The sequence below is a fragment of the Excalfactoria chinensis genome, chromosome 3 (genome assembly GCF_039878825.1).
Source record: "Excalfactoria chinensis isolate bCotChi1 chromosome 3, bCotChi1.hap2, whole genome shotgun sequence".
Classification (NCBI taxonomy): Eukaryota; Metazoa; Chordata; class Aves; order Galliformes; family Phasianidae; genus Excalfactoria; species Excalfactoria chinensis.
The window spans coordinates 67,312,069-67,329,723 of NC_092827.1; positions in this window are offsets into that span (position 1 = coordinate 67,312,069).

A 17,655-nucleotide genomic window follows, 5' to 3' on the forward strand; every position below is an offset into this window, starting at 1 on the left:
CCCGTTCTGCCCTTGCTGGTGGAGGAGCAGGGCTGGATGCCTCCATCAAGTTTCAGTCCCATCATGACCAGTGATGATGTGTACTCAGAGCCCTGAGGAAGCAGACCCAGATGTGATCCCCAGATGTGATCTAATCTCCCTCAAGTGCAGACATGGGGGAGTTCATCTGATGAAGAAGGAGGACTGGGTGTTTTCAGCCTAAGAATTAGACAAAGGTGCTTACAGCAGATGGGGATTTAGGGTCTTTACTAGCTTAGGTTTATTACAGCAACTCCTACCTATTCTCCCTTTGCATTCATCAGATTAATGTAGGCTGTCTAATAGGCTGGTGCTTTGCAAATCACAGCTTTATCGCCCAATTCTTGTCTCACCAGCACTGATGTGACACTGCTTGTATTCTTCATTTAGAGCACTGCAGGACCAGGTCTGCCATTCTCGAGGCCAGGGAGGTGGCACTTGTGGAGCGCAGCAACAGCAGTGCTTTGACATCATCTGTAATAGGTTTCACACAGAAATGTTCCCTTATTACTCACTGTGTGGTCAGAGCCGGAGTCTGGCTTTGGGAAGAAGTCTGGTTGTAGAAAATGTGGGCAAAAGAGACCCCCGTCTGCTTCCATTTTCCCCAGGGCATATTGGGCATAAGTCCCCATTGGTAGCTCCACACTGCGTCTGCATGACCAGGGCTGGATCCAGGCTCATTCTCCTGCCCTGTTCTGTGGAGCAGAGCACAACGCTTTTTGTTTGCCCTTTGCAGAAGGCGTGCTCTGGAAAAAGGCAGCCTCTCCCTTCCTCCATGCTGACTCAGACCTTCAAAGCCAACCCAGGGCTTTTTCTGTCACTAGGCTGCGGAGAGCTGACAGCCTAAAAACTCGAGGAAGCTGTTTGCTTCATTTCAGCAGTTTTGAAGTCTTGTTTCAGTCCAGTGGGTTGACAGAGATGCTCGGGTATTGCTTTCTTGGGATCCATTTATCTAAAGAAGCAATCAAGCTATTCCCACTGGCTGCAGCGTGAAGGCCAAGGAGACTGGAGATACATACACGGGACTTGCTCTTTGATTAGTCTGGTTTGTACATCAAGATTTTATTAGCTTTTACTGCCCTACTGACTGCCGCTTGCAATTGCTTCATGCTAGTGCCATCACTAATAGTTCCTCTGCTCTCTCTGCTTTCTTTCCCACTGAGTTTGTGTGAACCTCTTTATTGTCAGCTCTGTCGAGATGATCAAATTTGGCATCTGTTGCTGGGCATTTCAGGTTTATTAAATCTGTTAAAAAATCTTTAACTCCCAGATAATGTGCACAGGACTGGGTAATTGCAGTGTAAGCACACAGCTTACACTGGGTCAGCACTCTGCACCTGCTCAGGTGGTCACAGATGGACCTTCCAGGCAGGCAGGTTCACCTCTGAGATTTTTTGTGCCTTACCTAATGCTTGTGCCTCCTTTGGAGGGTTGTGGATTCCCCATCCTTGAAGGTGTACAAGCCCAGGTTGGATGGGACCCTGGGCAGCCCGATCTGATGGGAGACAGCCCTGTCCATGGCAGGGGGATGGAACAAGGTGATCTTTGAGGTCTCTTCTAACCTTCCAGCCTTTCTATGGTTCTATCATTGTATGATTTCTAATGTGGGAAATAAATGCTTTTTTCTTCTCTTTTCCCACTCCAGCAACTAAAGCTTGGAAGAGTTGGGAAGGTTTTCTTCCCAGAAAATTCTCAGCATTCCTGGAAATTTGCCACAGAGCTGAAAAGCTGCGTGGAACCTTTCACACTGGGAAAAACGTGTGCACTAAACAAATCCAGAGGATGTGGAAATGAGAGACAATTTGGGAAAGCACTTTAAACTTCACACGGACTGGTCACTGTTGGCAGTTTGTATAATAACCCTGGGAAATAAGTGATTATGCTTGATGACAGCAGCAATAATTAAATGCCAGAGTTGGTCATTACAAGAGTTAACCACCGATTAATTACTCTGTTTGTATTAAAAAACCAGGGCTGGCCTCACTAACTAATAAATTGCCTGTGTACAGCTGCTACCAAAGAGATCACTTGTTAGATAATTGCTTAAGTAATTTTTAAATTGTTTTAATTAAGTTCCAGTAATTGGACTCCCCCCAGTTCACTTTCTCTCTCTCTCTCTCTTTTTTGTATGGTGGAGGAGGCAGAAACATATGTGTGTCATAGGAGGCAACAGAAGTATGACTAGAAATCTGTCGGAAAATAAAAACCCATCATGAATCCCACATCTTCCCAGAGGCTTGTAGGAATCTGGAGAAGATTAGATCTTAATGTTATTTTATCTACTTTGCCTTGAAGAGCCTGAGCTTCTACCTCATTCGGTGCATACATAATAGGGACAGTGATTTTCAAGTCAGTGAATCCATGTGTACTCACTCAGTCTATTAGGTGTGCCATTATCCAGCCAGGATATGCTGTGGGAGCAGTTTATGGCTTGGTGGTAAAGCCTTGCTCACAGCTTTGTTGTGCCAAATCCTCTGCAGACCTGCTGTTTGCCTTTCACTGCCTGGTCTTCAGGAGTGCCCACACTGTCCATAAGCCTGCTGGGAAGCAAGAGGAGAAAGGGAATCCATGAGGTTCTGACAGGGTCAGAACAGCCTCCTGATATCGCCCATGTATTAGGTGACACAAACGCTGGCATGAGCTTGAGGCAAGTTCTTTTGTTCCTGGAAATTCAGTCACAGTGGGCTTGCTGGAAAAATCCTTTTTAATATGCTGTTGTTCTCCGCATTACCAGTCATTACCATAGAGCCTTCTCTTAAGGAAAACCCTTGGGCACCATCATGCATTGACTCCTCACTGCATAAGGCCACTTTGTTAATGACGTCATCGACCCTTACTTCCAATATGACATTTTCTACCACAGTATTGCAGTGACAGGGAGCTCAGCTCTGGGACACAGTTACCCAGGCATAACACTAATTGCTGCTGAAATACAGCTGTTTGGCAGCTTGCTGGCTAAGGTTCAATCTTGAATGTACTTCCTCGTATCAGGGTTAAAACTTAAGGCACTGGATTCAGAAAAGCAGTAGAGTAACAGAATCAGAGAAGCAGGAATGATCAAGTCATCAGTAAGAGTTACCTACCTGCCTTAAAATGCAAACAAATACATGCACCTCCCTTGCCCAGTGCACAAACAAACCCACCCTTTTCATAAAGGTACATTGAAAGTGTGCTTTGATAAAGAACATTCAACTTGTATTTGCCATCTGCCTATGTGGCTCTGCAAATATTAGTACTTAGAGGTGCTTTTCTTTCATCTTAACAAAACATGATGGCTTTTAAATTGAGAAACAGTCTCCACTGGGGAATGGCATATCCACAGCTATAACCACCAGAGGTGTCAAAATATGCAGTGCAATTGGCAGCAGCATGAGAAAGCCAACGAGAAACCTTCCTGCTAACCCCTGCCTCTTCCAGCACTGAGGTGTTCCCCTCATCCTCACTTGCTGGCTGAAGTGTGCTTTGAGCAGAAGAGCCGTGAATGTATAAGAAAAAACATGGTTGGGTTTGGAGGGTGGAAGGGGGAGGATGGGATACCTGCTGTACCTGCTGTAGGGAGCTAGCTTTGGCAGGGGATTGGGTTTGATGATCTCTAGAGGTCCCTTCCAACCCTTACAATTCTATGATTCTGTGATTCTGTGCAGCTGTAGTCTCTAGGAGTGGGATGGGAGAAACCGAGTGAGATGTGGTTGTGCCTGTAGACCTACCGCAGTGTGGCAAACAACTTACTGGGTTGGAAAGCACTCTGTCTCCTCATGCAAAGACAACATTGTGCAGCCACCAAGCACTCCCAGGATGCCCTCCTAGAGCCCCTGTTCACCAGCACTTGTCATCCTTTTGACTTCCTCCTTTATCCTGCCCTTCTGTTCTCAGCACTGTGACTAATTTGTGCCTCGCTTCTTCTTTTCCACGTTGCCTTATGAATGCTCTTTCTTAGCAATCCTGTTTCCCAACCCTCTCTCTAACACCACTGCCTCCAGCAGCCCTGCAGACACAGGACCTCACAAAGACAAACCCATGAAGACTTGGGAAGCTCTTGGACACTACCACAAAACATTATGCAGCAAAATTAATCTGGAAATTGCAGCCCATTTCCTCCGCAACACGGTTTTAATCATGGCTTGTAAATAAGCCATGAGACACACTCTGAATAATGAGGAGAAATGACGGAAAGTGTGAAATACCTGATTGTGAGATCACCATTTATTTTGGACGATGAATGTAGGGAAGGTTCCCAAGGAAATGCTATTATACAAGAACATAGGTTCAAGAGGAAAGATGGTATCATAATGCATATGGAAATGGAAGTCATGTGGACCTTGCCAGACAATCCTATGTCTAAATTATAGTCTAAAAGCTTAACTTTGCCATTTTGAAAGCTCCTTAAACTCAAGGGATCGGGGCTTTATTTTGTTAATCACTTCTATGGAAATGCTCCGAATGTGGAAAAGGAATTCAGCGACCAATAGAATAACATTTCATGTTTTTGTCATTTTATTGATCTTGAATTTTCTGTACCAAACTGTGGGGTTTCAGCCATTTCTTTATTTAAGAGAAAAAGGGCTTTGCTGAGCAAGAAGAAAACAAATCCCATAAAAAAAGACCATAGTCGCATAAAAATGATTCTGTTTTCTGGTGTACTCAGCACTTTTCCTGAGTAAAGTTCACAGAACACTCACATGAATAAAGCTCCTTTTTTATTTTTTGTTAATTTTTTCTTCTGCGTTTAATTAGATTGAGCCTGGAGAGAGGGAGAAACTAAATAAATCTTTAAGTGAGTGTAGGGAGGGATGGATGGGTGAAAACACTTAAGTAAAAGTAAGAAACAGATAAGGCTTTCACTGAGATTTCCTGAGGTTGGTCATTCTTAATCCTGGGTTATTTTCCTGGACTAAAACTAAAGGCAGAAAGGGCCTGATTTCTAATACAGGTCATAGGATTTCATCCAACTCATCCTGTGGGCAGTGAATGCCCCATGGTCAAGCTTTGCTCCAGCTGTTGGAGCTGGGGGGACTGGAAAGGGTCCTGGGCAGGGTGGCAGGGTGTCTGAGCCTTCCTGACAGCTTGGATCCCTTTCATATCATTGCTAAAGGTTTTTTGTTTGACCTATTACTTAACAGTGAATTTAGGAAAGGCAGGTTCCTTTTTGTTCCTGAAGGCTCTAGGACATGTGGAAGGCTCAAAATGCTTCTTAAATGTACCTGCTGATTTCAGTGCTCTGTCAGGAAAGATTTGAGAGGTGCTGGAACTCAGTCCCTTAGTGCTTTCTTGGTGCTGAACCCATCCTCACTGCAGACAAACCAGCTATGGGCATCTTCGCGTGCACTTGGGACAGCGTCAGCAGAGTTAACTCAGGTACAGAAGTGGCAGTGTTACAGGATGCAGTACTACAGCCTCAGGTGCTTTGTCCACACTGCATCCTGCGTTCTAAGCTGCCATGATTTTATTGCTAGCGGTATACAAATTAGCCGCATTAAGACTAGCTCCACTCCTCCTGTAACTGCTGCAATCATCATTCATTAGCTTTAGTAGCTTTGTTACAATCCCTTTTGCTCCTTTAGGCTAGCAAGGAAAAGGAACAACCACCAGCTCTGAGCAGCCTTTCTCTACGCCGCCTCACAGCCTGACCTCCTGCAGCAGGCACACAGAGAGGAATAGCCCGTGGTGTAGCCTGTGGGCTGGATGTTACGTCATTAACCTCTCGTGTTTCTGTTTGCTGATTCAATTTCAGAGCTGTTGACTCCTGTGGGAAGTTAACCACAGAGTCAACACGGGAGCTGAAAGAAACGTTCCTGCCAGTGTGCCTCTTTGCAGGGCTGAGAAAGGTGATAAAGGCTCTTAAGCAATAGCAAGAATTGCCCTGGTGGTGGCAAACCCTGCCAGCTGGCCGTTTGCTTTGGCTCAGAGTGTGACAACGCCAGTTGCTTAAATGCTCTATGCCTCCTACCTGGGAACAAGCCCTTGCAGATGGGTGTCCTCTCTGTGATGATCAGAAGTTGTTTGCATGCAGGTCCTGCTGGTAGTGGGAGAGAAACTGGGAACTCAGCTGGAACGAAAGCTGCTCTCATTAGAGAGGGTGGCTGCTCCAGAGCAGAATGGAAACATGCCGGCTGCATGCTGCGATCTGACACAGCTAGTGCAGCAGCTGCCTGTGCTGGGTGTGACCTGGGGTGCAGGAGGAAAGCAGGATGTGGGCTTGTTCATCCAACGCATCTCCAAAGCACTATAAAAATAGTCCGGGAGCTGCTTTATTTACAAATGAGATATTATTTTTAGCACTTGGGAGAAAGGAAGTGCAGAAGGCTGTGGCACCGCACTTCACACTTGTTCATTTACCCAGGCTTCCCCCGGAGAGCCCCGCAGCCAACACAGGCAAGTGGAGTAGGTTTGCAGCAGGAGAGCCAGTTTACATGATTCACTGATGGAAATAAGGCCTTTTGCGACGCTCCGTGCAGTGTGAAACATGTTGTTCTTCAGTACGGGGCGAGCCATCTGAGGCAAATGCTACCTATTCAATAAGGAGATGAAGAGGACCAGATGGAAAGATGAATTTGCTTTTCTTGGATCCAAGAGAGTGGGCTGATGCTGTGGCAAGCAGAGATGAAAGCTGAGTTACAGAGTGAGGATCTAGCTTCAGATCTGAAATTTCTCAGGTGGAGAGGGAGAGAAACGCTGGCCCAAATGTTCACAGAGAAACTGTAGGATGAAGACAACTGCAGGTGCTTTTAGTGTAGCTCTGACCTTCAGCACAGCAACACCTGCTGTCCATCTGCGTGTTTCTTAAGTCAAGATGTTCATGCCTTAAATAATCAAGGACAAAAGCATCCCACTTCATGGGATGTGTATTCACATACTGACCATGGCAGTCCAGCTGACAGAATGACATCTCCCTGCCAGCACCTGGATCCACCGTCTCTGACTAACTGTGTCAGGTGAGGGCAGTCCCAGTTTTCTATTTGCATGTAATTCCCCTTTCAACCTTCCATACACCAGAACTCCCAGCTCTGTCTGAAATCCTTGTCCTTTCCCACTACTGACTGATCTCTGCTTTGGTACTGTCCCAACACGACCACATCCTCCAACTCTTTGCCCACCAGCTCCCGTGTTCCCACACTGTCTCCACAGGGCAATTCCTATCCCACCTCCCTGGCAGGCAATGTGCCTGTGCTGCCCACCACTCAGCACTGACACAGGTTGCTCCACTCCTCTCCATCCTCACAGAGAGCTGCACTTCAGAGGCAGCTGGATGTCTTTTTATAGATGGAACTTAATGCCACTTGATGGACCACAGCACTATTTTTATGCCAAGTTAGCACAGGATCAGTATGCTGAGCATGTGAGCATTTCACCCAAGCTAGTTTCTGAAATATAAATACCATTCAACCAAAGTTATTTAGAACTTCAGTTGGATCGACCTGATCTGAGCCAATTATTTTCCCCGACAGAATTAATTAGAATGCATATAAAGTGAGTGAGATGTGAAAGGCAGAATTACTTATTCCATTAACAGCTGGTTTGGGGGAAAAAAAGAGGCTGTCCTTGATTTGGCTTTGCTGTGGCCTTGTCATGAAGAAGGCACTCAGGGTTTTCACATGGGAAGCTGTTCTGCTGGCAGCCATAGTTCAGTTGATGTTGGTTTGGAGCTCCCTGCGCTCCTCCATTTGCGATGATAAGGGCTGGCTGTTTAAACACTGTCACAGAATCCAGATTCCCTCCATGCTCAGAACAACTGTTGCTTGGAGCTCTTCTGCAGAGCTAATTTATTGCCAATGAAAGTGAGATGTAAATAGCTTGCAGCAGGTACGCAAGCAGGCATTTCTTCACTGTGCAGCGCCTGGAAAAGAGCCAGCTGGTGCACATACACAGGACTGGGGGAGTGGCCTTTCAGGCACAGGGAAAAGCAGGACTGGCTTTGAAAGCAATAATTGCCTTATGGGAATAACTCCAGCCAAAGTGGAGATAAACTGAGAAGCTGAAAACTCATGCTCAAGTTTCCTTGGGACTCCTCTCTTCTCCAGAGTAACTCTGCAAGTCCCATCCTATATGAATAATTAATTCTAGGGCAATATACATGCCAGTACATTATGATAAAATCTATTTTCTTTTCAAACACAGATCATGAGAAACAAGTGTGATGAAGAACACGAGGTTGAGGCCAGCTTCCATCCTCTGCCTGGTGAGAGGGGTTCACATTGTCCCACTGAGCCTTCCTGTGCAGTGCCCGGGATGCTCCAGGTCTGCTTGTAACCAGGTTTGCAGGAACTAATGAACCATCTTCTGTCTCAAGAGCAAACAGTTTACATCTCAGTCAATAAACACAGGCTCTTTGCATTTGCCACCTTCTTGCTGACAAAATCCACCGTGTCTGTCTCTAGCATTTACTGCGGCCATGACCAAGTTCCGCCAAGTTCCAATGTGTATGTGCACTCTTCCACATGTGTTTCCAGTGACAGTACCTATTGGTGCTGCCCTGACCTCCAGCATCTCTCTCAGTCTCATAGCATACTCTCAAGCTGAACCTCACCTCCTGACTGCTTCCATGATGTTTGCCACGAATCAGACCTGGAGCTCTGGAAGGCATATATTCATTCCCAGGCCAATGCTTATCTCCTGAAGGGCTCATCTTGTTCCTGCAAACAGCTTTTCCTCGTATTCAGTTTTATCCCAGCTTGACTCTTCTACTGTCTTCTCTTTTGGTATGACTCCTCGCTGCAGGTTAATACAGACAAATCAGTGACCTATAGAGCACCGTATTGCTGTAACCTCCCATGACTCATACAAGTGAGAACTATTATTTCCTATTCTGTGGAGTTATTTTAATCATTATTGCGTTGCTTCCTGACACACATTAATGCTTTGCAATTAGGTGTGCTTTGGGGAAGAGGAACGAACCATACAGTCAACAGTCTCTTCCCAGTCCCATAGATCAGAGATATCCTGAGAGGTGCTTGGCCATTGCCTATGCCCTCTCATCTGCTCTGAAAAGCTCTCAGTGAAGGCAATGCTGTAATCTCCTTCCTTGTTTCTTCCAGGACACACGGCTCTCCTACAATCTTTGGTTACACCTACTCTAAGGGTATGTTGCTATACATTAAACCAATTATTTCTCATCCCACCTGTAGGAGGCAAGGAGGAAAGAAAAAAAAACAGTTTGTGATTCCCCTCAGTCAACCATTTTCTAGACAAAACAAAAATCCCTGTCACCTCACGTTTCCTGAAAGTTTCCTTTTCCTATTGCTTTGCCCTGATTGCCTCTGGTATGATATCCAAATCCAGACACGTTGTACCGGGTGGGATGTCAGCAGCTCTCATACTATCTGCCTGCTAACACCTCCTACCCAAAGATTCACCTTCATCAGAACAGCAGCATATTACTGGCTCACTCAGACTGTGGCACACTAAACTGCCTGCTCCCCTTCTCACGCTCTGCTGTCTCAGCAGCTTTTGTGCAGGCAGTATGTACGCATTTGATTTCTATGTGTAATACCTTCAACTTGTCCCAGAACGATTCCATCTCGCTGAGCCCAGATCAATTCTCCGTCTCATCAAGATCACTCTTTTTCTGATTATGTCCTCCAAACTCATTATAGCTCCTTCCCAGCTTGGTGTCTGCTGCTCATGAAGTCTTTTCCATCATCCACCCAGATAATGAAGACAGTGAACAGAAATAGTCCCAAGGAAAAAAATTCCCCTGTAGAATCCAACATGAAATGCCTTCTCAATCTGACACAAGCACTCTGCGAGCCAGTTAGTGCATTTTTTCAATAACTTGAATGCTACTTCATGGTGAATTCTTTATTTTTTTTCTAATGAAGATTCAACTAAAAAAGCATTGAATACTTCAAACATCTCTTTGTCATACTTTATTTGTTCTCTGTGTCAATTAAGCGATGGAGTTTCATCTCTCTTTGCTTTACTGCTGCTCCTTAAGCATTCAGAAATATTGTTTACGCTGCCTCGTTGCCTTGGTTTTGCTATTTGCAAAACTTCTTTTTTTGGATTCCAAGTAATGAAGTGCTCCTGATGCAGCTATACAGGTTTAACTGTAAACTCTACTGCTCCTTTGCAGCAAGACAAGTGGCCAATTTGCTCGTAATACAGCCATCAGCTCTCTGCACTTCTTCACTCAGAATTTCTCCCCAAGAGATGCTGCCTAACTGCCTTCTGAAATTGCTGAAATCTGCTTTTTTGAAGTCCAGGTTTTCATTCTGCCACCCTTAGACCCTGAAATAGCCAGTGATTTGTTCCCCAGCCGCAGCTTCAGCAGAAGAAGAGGCAGACACAGAGAATGTCCAATTCTCATTTCATAAATTGGCCCCCTCCGGGACTGTGATAGATGGGCAGGGTAATCTGAAAACTGCTGCCGTCTTTACTGTACTTGATCTGTAGACAAAGTACTTTGACTTTAAGAGCAGTAAATCTAGAGGCCTTCGTAAGCACAACAAGGAAAAAAGAAATCCTATCAATTAAGAAAGGAGCAAAAAGGAAAGATAGAAGACCTCAACTGACATATGAGACAGTTGTGTTTTAATTTGTTCTTCGAGAGATGGACAGGACGAGTAGCAAATCAGGGTTACTGGCTGATTTGGGCCATTGCCAGAATAGACCAAACCTAATTCATTACACTCAACTCAGCTACCAAGGGGCAGGAAGTCGGAATTAATCTAATGAGATCAGAAATAATCCAGAAACTTTAATATTAAATGCAAAACATTTGCTCTAGCACAGCACTAAAACCAAAAATGAAAGCCAGGTAGAAAGTTGAGGAACTCTCTGACAAAGTCCCTCTGCCAACCTTTTCATTCGAGAGCTCTGAGAGGACAGGCACGTAGCTTGTGGTGCCTGATGACACACCACAGTCATGGGGACATAAAACCAAGCTATTTATCTGGGGCTTCAGGAGGAAATATGGTTATTTTTCTTTTTTCTTAACAAATAGGAGTTAACTACTACAGGAAAAAAAAAATATATATTTAGAAATATTTCAGAACCTAATTATAGTGGTTTATCAACTTATAGACGGAAAATTGCATCTGTGACTTTCTCAGGAACACTGGCAAGGAGCCACATCACAAAAATACTTCTTTGCACATACATCAAGAAAAGATCAAATGCACTTATGATACATATATTAATTATTCCTAGATATCTCCACCACTGCTCGAGTAGGATCACAAGCCTGGCCCTGAAAGCTGTTGATAACTAATAACTTTCCCAAACTTCAGGAAGAAGCGTAGGTGGTCAGTGACTTAGCTATGTCGCCTGGGAAGCCTCATAATTGTGTGGGTACCTGGATACTGGGTCAAATATCAGCAGGGCCAAGTTTTGACATGACCAAGTTCTGAAGCGGCTGATCAGAAAATGGCTGTCCCATTTCAGCAAGGATTTCAGTAAGTGCCAGAGTGGCCTCCTTCAGATTTGTGTGTCTTTCCCACCCAAATCTTTCCAAGATCTCATTAAAACTGGGGAGGTGCCCCATGTCATTGACTCGCAGATCCTGGGCCTGTGCACTGAGACCAGACCAAGCACGTTCATAGGAAATTGCTGCTTCACTGGCAGCAGAGCACCTTTAGCAAAGACATCAGCTGACCTACAAAGGATTTATCTGTGTTTGGGTTGTTTCTTTTCTTCCTGGTTCTGCTAATTTGGAGTAAGAAGTAACCTGGCTTTCTGAAGTAATTGCTTTTCTGTTCTCTCTCCATATCTCTTTTTCAGAGGCCAGGTTTACAAGACACTTTGTCTATTTCCCATTTTCATGCCAAATTGCTTCTTCTGGTCCATTCGTCGCCCCAGGCTGAGAGAAGTACGTGGTGGGCAGAGAGCAGAAAAGCCCATCTGGCTGATGTTTTCTGACAGCCCTGTGCTATACTGGGGGTTTAAAATATTTGCTTTAAAAGGAAAATAAAGCCCAGCTGGCCTGGGCCTGTCCTGCAACTGAAAGCTCTACCTGGGGAGACTGACTGCCCAAAATAATCATTGAATCGTTAAGGTTAGAAAAGATCATTAAGGTCACCTAGTCCAATGTCAGACCTCTCCCATCATACCCGCTAACCTATGTCCCTAAGTGCCATATCAATCCTCTTCTTGAAAACATTCAGAAAGGGACAGAGCACATCTGTACCCCACAGTCCTTCAACCCCAGGTGCAGGTTTTTAATTAGAGGAATGCCAAAGGGGAGAAGGACCGTGGTCAGGAGCTGTAAAGGCTGGCACCAAACCCAACCCATTTCATTGGGCTCTGGTTAGTCAGCAGTAAGCTGCTCCTTGAGCCCATCTCCTCTGGCCGGCCCAGGCAAAGTCTGCAACTGGGAACAAGGACTAGCTATGCAAACATGTTTTCAGCATGTCTTTGGCTCTGCTCACATCTGAAGTGTGCTCAGTAACCAGTCCCGTTAAACTGATTGCCAGCCACGGTTTGATTTTTTATATACACAGGAAGTTGCAGTTTTATATTTCAAAGACATTTGCGGTGGATTAGTTTGAGGGTCTGGACCAACAGAAGAACTGCCAAATGATAAGATCAGAAGTGCATTTAGAATCATTTGTGTGCACTGAGCAAACTGAGTAAGAGGTACTTACCTCAGTTTCCTCCACAGGTCAGGCACCTTTCTTTTGCTATAGAGTAAGGTTGTGAACATGGATTAGGACCACTAGGACCATGGATTAATACTTGACTAGCTTTAAGCTCACTCTCTGGATTGTTCACACTAGGCCGCTCATTTGCCCTTATCCTCTGGAGTACTTGAGTTTGATGCTAGCTTCTCTCGTAGAGTAATTTGCACTTTGATGTATGTTTCCAGGAGAGAACGATAGCATTTTACATGTGTAAATGACTACAAAGTATACTGGGGAAGGGAGAATTAGATCTTTATCCTTTGAAATTATACCAAAAAACAGAGGCAACTTAGGATTGGGCACAAAAGATATTTCCTCATTTTCAATCTAAAATAGTTGAGAGAATTGTATTAAAAAACATAATTAGGGGAGAAAAAGCTTTAGCTAAAGTTGTGTTACTAAGTATTCAAAATCACTTTCTGCACAAAATCTTATCCCTTCGAAAATTAAGATAATGTATTCATGTGGGTACTCAAAAGATTTCAGTTTCAATTTATTGTCTAGGTTGAGAGGTTCTGAATTCGGCTCCTGAGGAAAAGGGCAACTTTGCTACTTCCAAACACTGACTAGTTCAGCCACAGAATAACACCGTGGCACAGGACAGCTGTAATTCCCCTTGCAATTCCCATTTCATAGTTAGGATGCTGAGGTGCAAGTGTTGAATGTTTTCTTTGAAGCAACAGCCATTGAAAAAGTAGGATTTGGACAGGATTGTCATACTCTCAGGTATGAACATGCAATAAAGTCCACATAAAAGACTCCACTCTCTTCCGTGTCATCAGTTCTTCAAAATATAACCTAAAACTCAGAGTTTTCAGAGACACAGGTAAAACAAAAGCTATTCAGCAATGCCATTCTCTAGCAACACTGCACCAGCTTCATGCAAAAGGTGATTCTGGTCATCTCATGACATAATAAACATAACTGTCTATATCTAAGTACAATTTCCATATCTTCACTCCTGTACACATGCAACTACCCAAATTCCGCCTTCTGGTAGGGAAAGGGTGACTAACTGTCTCAGGGGGAGGAAGAATGTTTTCTTCGTGACTCATATGGGCCATTTGGACTCAACTAGTTTTATTTATTTTTTCACATTAAGAAAAAAAGAATGTCACCCACACAGAAGCTGTAGACGCCCAAAGAATCCATTTGAATGGCTTCAGTATCTATTGCTTTACTTCTGCTTATGAAGAAGACTCTGTCTGTTGCTTGAGCAGAGACTCCTGTGCAATGAGCTGCAACTCTTCCTGAGTCTAAGAGCCTGAAAGTGCCATCTGAATGAAGACTGTGGCCCCAAATGTAGTTCTACGAGGAGAAAAAGTTGTGAACAGCTGTCTTGCAACTTGCAGGCTAAGTCCTCTGTGTGATGGGTAATGTGCAGGATGCAGTGAAAATCAGCATTTGACCAGCTGAACTTTGAGGACAAAGTCAACCTACAGATAAAGATGTTATGATATTACAGATAAAGATGTTATGATATCCTTCAAAAATCAGACTTGCTATTTTATATCAAGACAGAAGTGGTGGCATATGTCTGAGTTCACTACATAAGCCTGTGGTTGAGATGAGACATCAGTTATTACTATGTCAAGCTAAGAACAGGAAAGGCCAGAAAGACTTTGCATTGGTCTTTAACAACAAAGGACAGTTCCCCACAGAACTGTCACTAGGGAATAGACTCTGAAGAAATGGGCTTTCTTCAGGAACAAGAAGTTTTAAACAGAGAGATCTGCATAAAAATATCTTTCTTGATGGCTTTGAAGCCCAAACAGTGAGCCAAAGGAATGTCCTACATAGTCTTATGGAAAATAAGGAAGTGGTTTTCTATCAATTCCTACAGTATAAGGTTGGAAGGGACTCTTTGAGACAATCTTCTCACACACTTCGGGCTGTTGATTCTGTCCTGTTCACCTCTGTTGAGCCTGACTGCGTAAATCTAACAGCATAAGTTATGTCCAGGGAAGGCTTCAGCTGATTTTTGACATTAATAACGTCTGGACTGTTCTGTCTTTCTCTCCTCTCTTTTAGAGGTAAAAGACTGGCAGAAACATTCAGGGCCTGAATCAGCAGAGACTCACCAGCTTCTGAGACAGAAGTCTGGTAGGAAAACGGCTATTAGCATACAGGACTAGAACACCCTGAATTATGTTTCCACAGGCATTACTGTTTAGTCATATACAATCTGACTTCATGAGTCACTGAAACTGACATTGTGCAAAGAAATGGTCATGTAGCTCATGTAGAAGTGAATGCAATTCCAGTAGCTTCACCCAAACGAAACTTACCCCAGACTGGGATTTGACTATGTGTGTGAAACACTATCGAATGTCCTACAAGGAAAATGCTCAGCAGTGTTAAATTGTTCTGTCAGATCTCTGGTGAGCACTTGATCAAAGTTGTGCATTCTTTAAAAAAGTCCATTGAAAGAATGTTCCTTAGCAGACAGGCAGTATATTAATGAAAGATGGTAGTATTTTTCTCAAATTATGCCAGAGGAGAAATCAATTACTGGGAAAATGGATGAAGCAAATGATCTCTACCTTCTGCAGTTTCTGCGCTATTTTTGCCCTTTGCAATCTGATTTCCATGAAACATTTCTGAAGAGCGCATGGTTTCTGAACATCAATTCCTTAGACTTGCTACTATGAATGCCATAATTGCAGACTAAAGAGACAGTGCCCTGTTCCAGAGGCCTTTGACTGGGAAAGACTATTTCAGAGGGAACCTGCATCTCATGCTACAGTATTATAAGCAACCACTGCCCAAGTAGGAGTTTGACAGAGGGAGGTGTAAACTCCTTGAAGGCGGATGATGGGGAGGGTGTATATTATCTCTAGTGGTATAGGCTGCGTTCATGTTCAGAATCCAAATACAATTTCACTTTGATTTTAATGCCTCCTGTCAACTCATGTTGATGCAAGGTTCTGGTGTAGCATCCTGAACAACACTTGCTTGTAACTGGTTTCACCCAGTGGATTTTACAATAATAATGAAGTAACTTGCAGTGTGCTTTTATAAGTATGTGTATGCTTTGAACACTGCTGCTTAAAGGATCCCTGCTTCTTCAGCTCCCCTTCAGTATTCTTTTTATTCCTTCTGAACAACTCTTCCTACATCCTCCCACCCAGCAGATATCAGAAAAACATTTGAGCTTTGCTCAACCAATCTTATTTTCAGAAGAAGAGATGTTTCTGATTGGCACACCAGGACAGGGTCAGCACCAACAAATCACCTGTGCCCACCACCACTACTATCCCCAGCAATGGCCTTCAGGTGAAATTTAGCACTAGGGAAGTGAGATGCAGGCTCAGCATCTGCTCCATTAACCTCCATGGGGATATTAGTCCTGATAAGATCTCTACAGCTGCTGCTATGAGATATGTTGCTTCCCATCCAGGTGTGTGTGTGGAGTGGCTCAACTCACAGCCCCTCACTCTTGCTTTGCTCAACAAGGAGTGCTTCTAGATGCCTATGGCAAAGAACAAAATTCCCAGGGGTTTTACTGTTGCTGCTGGGGAGATTTACCTGAAAGAAGCCAGCTTTCAGCACTTGTTTTCACAGGCTTGAACTAGTGATCCTGTCCTACGCTGTCAGCTCATAGTGTCATCCCACACCTTCTGCTTCTGGGAAAAGAGGAGGAGCCAGCACAGAGAGATTGGTGTGTGTGTCTGTTTGTCTTGCGCATGAGAAAGCATCTACTCATAACCTCGTCATCCCTCACTGTTTAAATGCATCACTCCTGCATATACATGAGGTTTGAGCTTGTCAACATTAGCCAGACTTCTTCCCACAGGTGGGAGAACATCTCCTGGCATGTGCGATATGAGAGTGCTATGGAGACATTGGTTTCTGCAGCTGGTATCCAAGGCAGCCCTTACTTATGCTCTGATCTCTGAAGAACTGCTCGCCAAAGGAAAGAGGAAGAAATGCCCTCTCTGATGCCACAAGAGTGAAAAGAAAACAGCATCTGGTGCTTCTTGTTCTCTGCTGTTGATATTACTCCCAGCATGAGCGACTCAACAAAGCTCATGGCTCCGCAGGGTGTTTCCATTCTTTGGGAAGCAGCGACAAGCCATTGTGTCTTTGATAGATCCCTGTTTTATCTGCTAAAAACCCAGATCCCTGGCCTCTGTAAGACTCAGACAAGGGGAGGTCACCTCCTACTCACCACAGCTATCACTGAGAAGATCTCCTACCTTTGGCATTTCTTTCATCATCAGGCTCCCAGCACCTTTCTAAGCACTGCTGAAGACATGCTCTGCTGATCCCACTCTTGGTTTCTGTGGGCTCCCCACTTTCCTCTCCTGGGCACACAAAATCTCTCACACTGTCCCCTGAGCATGCCCTCCATTTGGGAAAACTACCACTGTTATTTCAGCTCATTGACTGTCACGAGGCCTTATGCTCTCCTCAAAGCTCTTGGAAGAAACGTCCTATGCTCCTCATTTTCAACGAAAATATTGATATTAGGAGTTCTTTATATTAGGAGTTCATGCCTCGGAGGCTCATTTACAGCCCTGCTGTAACTGCACAGTGGTAACCTGCATGTACGTAACAGCATGATTGTCATGATGGACTGCAATGTGCTACACTTAGCAAGTGCAGCACTTCACTCACTCTCCTTGAAGAACAAACAACAGCCTCTGCACAGAACAGGCCTGGAGAGACACAGAGTGCCGGCTCCTTCATTCTTTGGGGCCAGGGGAGGGGAGGGAACAAGCGATAAAAGGATTTACCTGTCCTGGTTCAGCTGGCTGATGTGCCGTGTCCTCAGAAGAAGCCTCCTGCCAGGCACAGCCCTACCTACATCAAAGGCTGACAGGATGAGTCACCAGGTGCTAGGCCCTTCACAGGCACATTTCCACCCTGTCAGCAAGATCAGGTTCTCGTTAGCATTCCCAGGTTCACCGACAGCCTCAGGCGTGTGTCACCGCATCATCTCTCTGGGAAGAAATGACTCGGTGTGGGGGTTCAATGTGGCACACTGGAAGGCTCAGAGGCAGGACTGAGCTTGGGGGCT